Source organism: Rutidosis leptorrhynchoides, chromosome 9 (assembly GCF_046630445.1).
Source record: "Rutidosis leptorrhynchoides isolate AG116_Rl617_1_P2 chromosome 9, CSIRO_AGI_Rlap_v1, whole genome shotgun sequence".
Classification (NCBI taxonomy): Eukaryota; Viridiplantae; Streptophyta; class Magnoliopsida; order Asterales; family Asteraceae; genus Rutidosis; species Rutidosis leptorrhynchoides.
In genome coordinates, this window is record NC_092341.1 from 88934447 (window position 1) to 88942738 (window position 8292).

The window sequence follows — 8292 nt, forward strand, 5'->3', positions numbered from 1 at the left end:
GAATCTTCCCACACTTAGTTAGCTGTAGTGTCGAAATTGTGATTAACTTCATCTTCAACTTCCATTGGATTTTCTATGTAATGTTTAACTCTGTGACCATTAACCTTAAATTCAACCCCATTTGAATTTATTAACTCTATTGTTTCGTATGGGAAAACTCTTTTGACTATGAATGGTCCAGACCATCTTGATTTCAATTTTCCAGGAAAGAGCTTGAATCGTGAATTGAAAAGAAGAACTCTGTCTCCTTCTTTAAATTCTTTTGAACTTCTGATTCTTTTATCATGCTATTTCTTCGTTCTTTCCTTATAGATTAACGAATTTTCGTATGCTTCATGTCTCAATTCTTCTAATTCGTTTAGTTGACTTAACCGTAGATGTTCGGCTTCATGTAAATCAAGATTACATGTCTTCAAAGCCCAAAATGATTTGTGCTCAATTTCTACTGGAAGGTGACATGCTTTTTCGTAAACGAGTCTAAAAGGTGTGGTGCCAATTGGAGTTTTGTAGGCTATTCTAAAAGCCCAGAGTGCATCCTCCAATTTCATGGACCATTCCTTCGGATTTGATCCTACGGTTTTCTCTAGAATACGTTTTAATGCTCGGTTGGTATTTTCAACTTGTCCACTTGTTTGTGGATGATAAGCGGTTGAGATTTTATGAGTTACTCAATATCTTTTGAGAACTTTCTCAAGTTGATTATTACAAAAATGAGTACCCCGATCACTTATTAAAGCTTTCGGTGTTCCGATCCTAGCAAAAAGACGTTTTAAGAAGTTGACTACAACTTGTGCATCGTTAGTTGGGAGAGCTTGTGCTTTCGCCCATTTAGATACATAATCAATGGCAACAAGAATATAGAGATTATTATGAGATTTTGGAAATGGACCCATAAAGTCAATACCCCAAACGTCAAATACTTCACATACTTGAATGACATTTTGTGGCATTTCATCACGTTGACTTATTTTTCCGGCCCTTTGACATGCATCACAGGATTTACAAAGAAAGTGTGCGTCTTTGAAAATTGTAGGCCAATAGAATCCAGCGTCGTAGACTTTTCTTGCTGTGAGTTGAGGCCCATAATGCCCTCCTGTTGGTCCTATGTGACAATGGTTTAAGATTTGACTAGCTTCATCTCCGAATACACATCGGCGTATTATTCCATTGGGACAACTTTTAAACAAATGTGGATCTTCCCAGAAATAGTGTTTTATATCACTAAAGAATTTCTTTCGTTTTTGGTATGACAACCCTTTTTCAAGGAATCCACATACTAAGTAGTTTGCATAGTCTGCAAACCATGGAATTTTATTATAATCGATCTTCAAAAGATATTCATCAGGAAAGTTATCTTGTATGGCCGATTCATTTAGAACTTCTAATTCAGGATTTTCAAGACGAGAAAGATGATCAGTGGCGAGATTTTCTGCTCCCTTTTTATCTCGAATTTCAATATCGAAATCTTGTAAGAGTAAGATCCAACGGATTAATCGTGGTTTGGCATCTTGTTTTGAAAATAGGTATCTAAGAACAAAATGGTCGGTATAGACCACTGTTTTAGCTAGAACGAGATATGAACGAAATTTGTCAAAAGCAAAGACAATAGCAAGGAGTTCTTTTTCAGTAGTTGTGTAATTTTTTTGTGCTCCTTGTAACGTCTTACTAGCGTAATAGATAGGTTGAAATCATTTTTCAATCCTTTGTCCTAAAACGGCTCCCATTGCAAAATCACTTGCATCGCACATGAGTTCAAATGGTAGATTCCAATTTGGAGTTATCATGATCGGCGCATTAGTGAGTTTTTGTTTAAGAATATTAAAAGATTTGATGCATTCATCTAAAAAGATGAATGGGGCATCCTTTTCTAGGAGTTTATTCATAGGAGTGATAATTTTAGAAAAATCTTTTATGAAACGTCAGTAAAAATCGGCATGCCCTAGAAAACTCCTAACTTCTCTAACATTGGTGGGATGTGGAAGTTTAGCAATTACATCTACTTTAGCTCTATCCACTTCAATTCCTTCTTTTGAAATTTTATGACCAAGAACGATGCCTTCTCTAACCATGAAATGGCATTTCTCCCAATTAAGAACTAGATTTGATTGCTCGCATCTAATAAGCATTCGTTCAAGATCAACTAGACATGTTTCAAAAGTATCACTGAAGACTGAAAAGTCATCCATGAAAACTTTCATGCATTCTTCTATCATGTCGTTAAAAATCGCCAGCATGCACCTTTGAAAGGTTGCAGGGGCGTTGCAAAGTCCAAATGGCATGCGTTTGTAAGCAAAAGTACCATAAGGGCACGTGAACGTGATTTTTTCTTGGTCTTCGGGTGCGATTGGAATTTGAAATTATCCGGAGAAACCGTCAAGAAAACAATAGTAACTATTTCCGGCTAATCTTTCCAACATTTGATCAATGAAAAGTAAGGAAAAGTGATCTTTTCTGGTGGCGTCATTTAATTTTCTATAATCAATACAAATGGAAAAGTGATCTTTTCTGGTGGCGTCATTTAATTTTCTATAATCAATACAAATACGCCATCATGTTACAGTCCTAGTAGGAATAAGCTCATTTTTTTCATTTTTGATGACAGTCATGCCACCCTTCTTAGGTACACATTGAACTGGGCTTACCCATGCACTATCAGAGATTGGATAAATTAAACCTGCATCTAGCAGTTTAATAATTTCTTTCTTAACAACATCTTGCATATTAGGATTTAGTCTTCGTTGGCGTTGCACATATGTTTTATAACCTTCTTCCATAAGTATTTTATGTGTGCAATACGAAGGACTTATTCCTTTAATGTCATGAATCTTCCATGCAATAGCTGGTTTATGAGCTTTTAGCACATAAATAAGTTGAGATTTTTCATTTTTCGTAAGTGAAGACGATATTATTACAGGTAATTCAGATTCACCATGTAAATAAGCGTATTCCAAATGGTTTGGAAGTGGCTTTAACTCTAATATTGGTGGTTCTTCTATCGATGATTTGTATCGATATCTGTCTTCCTCTTTTAGCATTTGAAGTTCTTCTATTGTTGGTTCATATTCATTAGCCATAAGTGTAGCTAACATTTCAGCTTCATCAATTGGTTCAATTCCTTCTCCTAAAGAACATTCTTCTGTTCCTTGTAATTTTGGAAATTCTTCTAACAATTCTGCATGTGAATCTATAGTTTGAATGTAATAACATGTATCATCTGCAGATTGCAGTTGTTGCATGGCTCTATCAACTGAAAAGGTAACACTCTCATCCTCTATACTTAGGGTCAGTTTCTTACCAAACACATCTATTATTGCTTTAGCCGTGTTTAAGAATGGTCTTCCTATTATAAGAGGAACTCGAGAATCTTCTTCCATGTCTAGAATAACAAAATCTACTGGAAATACTAAAGTACCAACTTTAACTAGCATGTTTTCCATTATCCCTCTAGGATACTTTACTGATCGATCTGCTAGTTGTATGCTTATTCGTGTTGGTTTCAATTCTCCAAGGTCTAGTTTAGCGTATAATGAATATGGCATTAAATTTATACTAGCACCTAAGTCTACCAATGCTTCTATTGAACTAAGACTACCCAGAAAACATGAAATTGTGAAACTTCCTGGATCTGAGAGTTTTTCTGGTAGTTTATTTAACAGTACTGCAGAACATTTAGCATTCATAGTAACAGCCGAGAGTTCTTCCATTTTCTTTCTATTTGTGATTAGATCTTTCAGGAATTTGGCATATCTTGGCATTCCTGAAATTACATCAATGAAAGGAAGATTGACATTTATTTGTTTAAACATATCTAAAAATTTGGATTGCTCGGCTTCAAGTCTTTCTTTTCTCATTTTACTCGGGTAAGGAAGTGGTGGTTGGTATGGTTTAACATAAGGTTTAGCCTTAACTGTGTTATCTTCATTAACCTTTTCAACTACCGGTTCTGATTCTTTCTCTTGCTCAGGTTGTGGTGCCTGTGTAGTAGGAATAGCGTCATCAGAAATTACAGGCATATCAGGTGGTTTAAGTGTAATACCACTTCTCGTGGTAATGGCTTTAGCTGTTTCATTCTGGGGGTTAGCATTTGTATCGCTAAGTAGACTCCCCGGTTTTCTTTCACCTATCAACCTTGCTAGGTTGCTCACTTCTTGTTCCAGATTTTAGATTGAAGCTTGTTGATTTCTAAATGCTTGAGCATTTTGTTCATTAGTTTGTTTCTGAGATGTGAAAAACTGCGTTTGAGATTCAACTAGCTTCGACATCATGTCTTCTAAATTTGGCTTTTTATCATCGGTTTGTGGTGGTTTATTTGAAAAAATAGGTCTTTGCTGATTGTAAGTATTATTAGATATGTGTTGATTGCTAGGACCTTGTTGATTGTTGTATGGAACATTTCGGTTATAATTCTGATTTTGATTGTAGTTTGGTCTTGGCGGTTGATAATTATTCTGATAATTATTTCCAAGCCTTTGGTTCATGTATGAAACATTCTCTCTTTGTTCCATTGTTTGTTCAATACTGAGACAATCTTTTGTTAAATGTGGTCCTCCACACTGCTCACAACTAATTCGTATTGCGTGAATATCCTTAGTCATCTTTTCCATTCGTCTCTCGAAAGCATCTAACTTTGCAGAAATGGAATCAAAGTCATGGCTAGAATTGGCTCTAGCCGCTTTAGATGATCTAACGATATCTTTTTCTTGATGCCACTCACGTGAGTGAGAAGCAGTGTTATCAATAATTTTGTATGCTTCAGTTGCAATTTTATTCATAATGGAACCACCACCTGCTATGTTGATGTCTTTTCGTGTAGTAATGTCGCATCCTTGGTAGAATATTTGTACTATTTGATAAGTGTCTAAACCATGTTGAGGACATCCTCTCAATAACTTTCCAAATCTTGTCCACGCTTCATATAGAGTTTCATTTGGCTTTTGTGTGAACGTAACAATTTCTCCTTGAAGTCTCACGGCTTTAGATGCCGGAAAGAATTATTTAAGAAAATTTTCAACTAAGACATCCCATGTATCATTCGTCCCTTCAGGTAACGATTCTAACCAATCTTTGACTTCTCCCTTTAAAGTCCAGGGAAATAACATGAGATAGATCTGTTCATCCTCAACTTCTCTGATTTTGAATAGAGTACAAATCCTATTAAAGGTTCGAAGATGTTCATGTGGATCTTCCTTCGGCGCACCACTAAATTGGCGTTGATTAGTTACCATGTGTAGGATTTGTCCTTTGATTTCATAATCTTGTGCATTAATGTCTGGTTGAGTAATTGCGTGACCTTGGCCAGTGCATTTAGCTCTCATTCGGTCTTCCATACTTAGAGGTTCCAGATTTTCCATGATTAAAATTGTTGAATCATAATCACTAGAGGATTCTGATTTAATGGTTTCTTCCTCGACAATCTCTGGATGAGTGATTTGTGGTTCAGGATCTCTGAATTGTCCCCGAATATCCTCCGGATTCTCAATTGTGAGGTCGGGTTCAAAAAATGGATTATCGGATTTTTTTAATTGGAGTACTTGGTTGACTAGATGACAATTCTAAAGAAAAATCAACGGTGACAATATTGGCTAGATGTCTTGATCGAGTTACAGGTGGTGAACGTATGAAAGGTGGTGAACGTTTTGCTCGGTGCATTCACTGAATGTCCTATTAGTTATAAAAGATAAAAATTATATAAGTTATCAAATTAATTGAATTTTCTAATTTTGCCCACGTTTCGAATAGCCAATAGATGCAGCAGGTAGCCAGGACCCTTTAAATCGAAAGCCCACAACTCGCCACTAACAAATCCAACTATTACTACAAATCAGAAAATTTTGGATGTCTATCAATTTAACCACTTAAAATAATTTTTCGTTGAAGTTTGAAGAAAATAAAGAAAATTTTATGTCCTAAAAACTAGAGCGTCGAGAAATAAGAAAGAAAAAGAGTGCGTAGTAAAACGTCAAAAAATAAAAGGTCGAAAAATAAAAATAAGAAAGGAAAACGTCTAAACTTAAAAGTCTAAAAACTAAAAATTAAAACTTACGTCTAAAGGTATTAAAGCTTAAAAGGAATTCTATATCCAAAAACGGCAATAACTTAATAGGCACTAAAATCTATTAAATACTAAAGCGATAAGCGACGTCGTAGAATTCTAAAGTGTCTAAATCTTAATCTAAAGAAAAAGCACTTAAGGGATTTTACGGCAAAGCCTAAGAATCTAGAAATAGAAATTAACTACGACAAAAACTAAATTTAAACTAATTACGAATGATAAATATACAATTTACAAATTAAACTAATAAAAAGATACAAAAGTTAAAAATAAAACTTAAAGTTATAAAAATACAATTTTTATAAATATATTATTTTTATATTATTATTTTATAAAAGTATTAATTTTATAAATTAATAAAACTAAATAAAACTTAATATTACAAATTAAAAAAATAAAACTAAAACTAATATTAAAAGTTAATTATTTAATTAAAAACTAATTAGGGTTAATTAATAATAATAATTAATAATACTCCCTAACCCTAATTCGATGGTCAAAGGTTTCAGACCAGTCTTTTCAATCCATGCGATCGCATGGACTATTTGTTATATTGTCATGCGATCGCATGACCTGCAGATCCAGTTCAAATGTTTGGGCTGCTACAGGGTTGGCCAGATTACTTTTATAATTTTTTTTTATGTTTTTAATTTATAATTTGATTTTTAATTTTACAAAATAATTATATAAATTATATTTTTAAGAACTAAATAAAAAAATTATACTTTTATACTTTTTATAAAAGATATTTTTTTAAAAAAAAACACTTAAATAGATATATATTATTATTTTCTTTTTGTGTTTTTGTATTTTTAATATTTAAAACGTATTTTTACAAAAGTAAATTAAGACTTAATAAAAATCTTTTTTTATATAGCGTTTCGCTTCAGCGTTGTTGAGTTCCCCGGCAGCGGCGCCAAAAATGCTTGATGTTATGCGAGGTGTATACGAAATAGTTATATTTTTATTGCGAAATACTATTAAATACGATACAATTTTACACAAGTTATTTATTTATTTATAGAGTGGATATACCTAAACCTTGCTACAACACTATAGGAAGCGTACCTAATCGTAGAGTAGTGTAGTTTTTAGTAAGTCCGGTTCGTTTCGCAGGGAGTTATCCAAGTTTAACGCTATATTTTTAAACTATATTTGTATATATATATATATATATATATATATATATATATATATATATATATATATATATATATATATATATATATATAATTAGTATTATTATTATTATAAAAAGGGGGTTTTACCGTTTAATGACCGGTTTGTCGATTTTAAAACTTTAGTCACAATTAAAACCTAATGCAAAATAAAACTTAATTTAAAGCGTAAAGTAAATGACGATAATTAAAGTGCGATAAATTAAAATGCGATAAATAAAATGACGGTAAATAAAATTGCGATAATTTAAAAGTACGATAATTAGAAGTGCGATAAGATATAAAATAAAGGAATTATGCTTATTTAAACTTCCGTAATCATGATGTTCGATGTGTTGATTTTAGTTTATTACCATGGGTTTATTGTCCTTTGTCCTGGATTATTCGATATGTCCATCTGGTTTTTGTCCATAACAGTCCATCAGTCATAAATATAAGGTGCAAGTGTCCTTGTCAAATTATCCTTATACCCGAAGTCAAATATTCCAACTAATTGGGGACTTAAATTGTAATAAGGTTTAATACATTGTTAATGATTACACCAGGTTATCGACTGTGTGCAATCCAAGGTTTTAATACTTTATTAACAATTACACCAAGTGTCCTTGTATGTAATTCACCCCTGTTTTAATGAGTCCATTGACTATTAATCCATTCCCGTGTTCGGTTAAATGAACGATTATTAGTATTTATAAATATCCCACCTATCATGTCCGATCGAGTGTATGTGGTTATTTATAATTACCTCAAATTGTAAATCTCTATATTAAATTAACGAACTATCATTCAGTTAAAAAAATATAAAGTCCATTAATAGCCCATAGTCCAATTTCCATAAGTGTCGGTCTTTTGTCCAAACCCCAATTATGGTACAAAGCCCAATAACCCCGTCTTTAATATTTAGTCCAACATCATGATTACTTCGGCTTAAATAAGCATGATAATAACTTAGCTACAAGACATTAATTTAAAAAGGTTGAACATAACTTACAATGATTAATAATAGCGTAGCGTTACACGGACAGAATTTCAACTTACAAACTTAAAACATTCGCTAACATA

At 32.9% G+C, this 8292-nt stretch overlaps 1 non-coding gene across 1 annotated transcript; it reads left to right on the plus strand.

Moving 5' to 3' along the window:
- The first annotated feature begins 4860 nt into the window (after positions 1 to 4860).
- On the plus strand, positions 4861 to 4967 carry LOC139869459 (small nucleolar RNA R71). The gene has a single exon (XR_011766068.1). It is a non-coding gene; the product is annotated as a small nucleolar RNA R71 (small nucleolar RNA).
- Positions 4968 to 8292: the final 3325 nt, after the last annotated feature.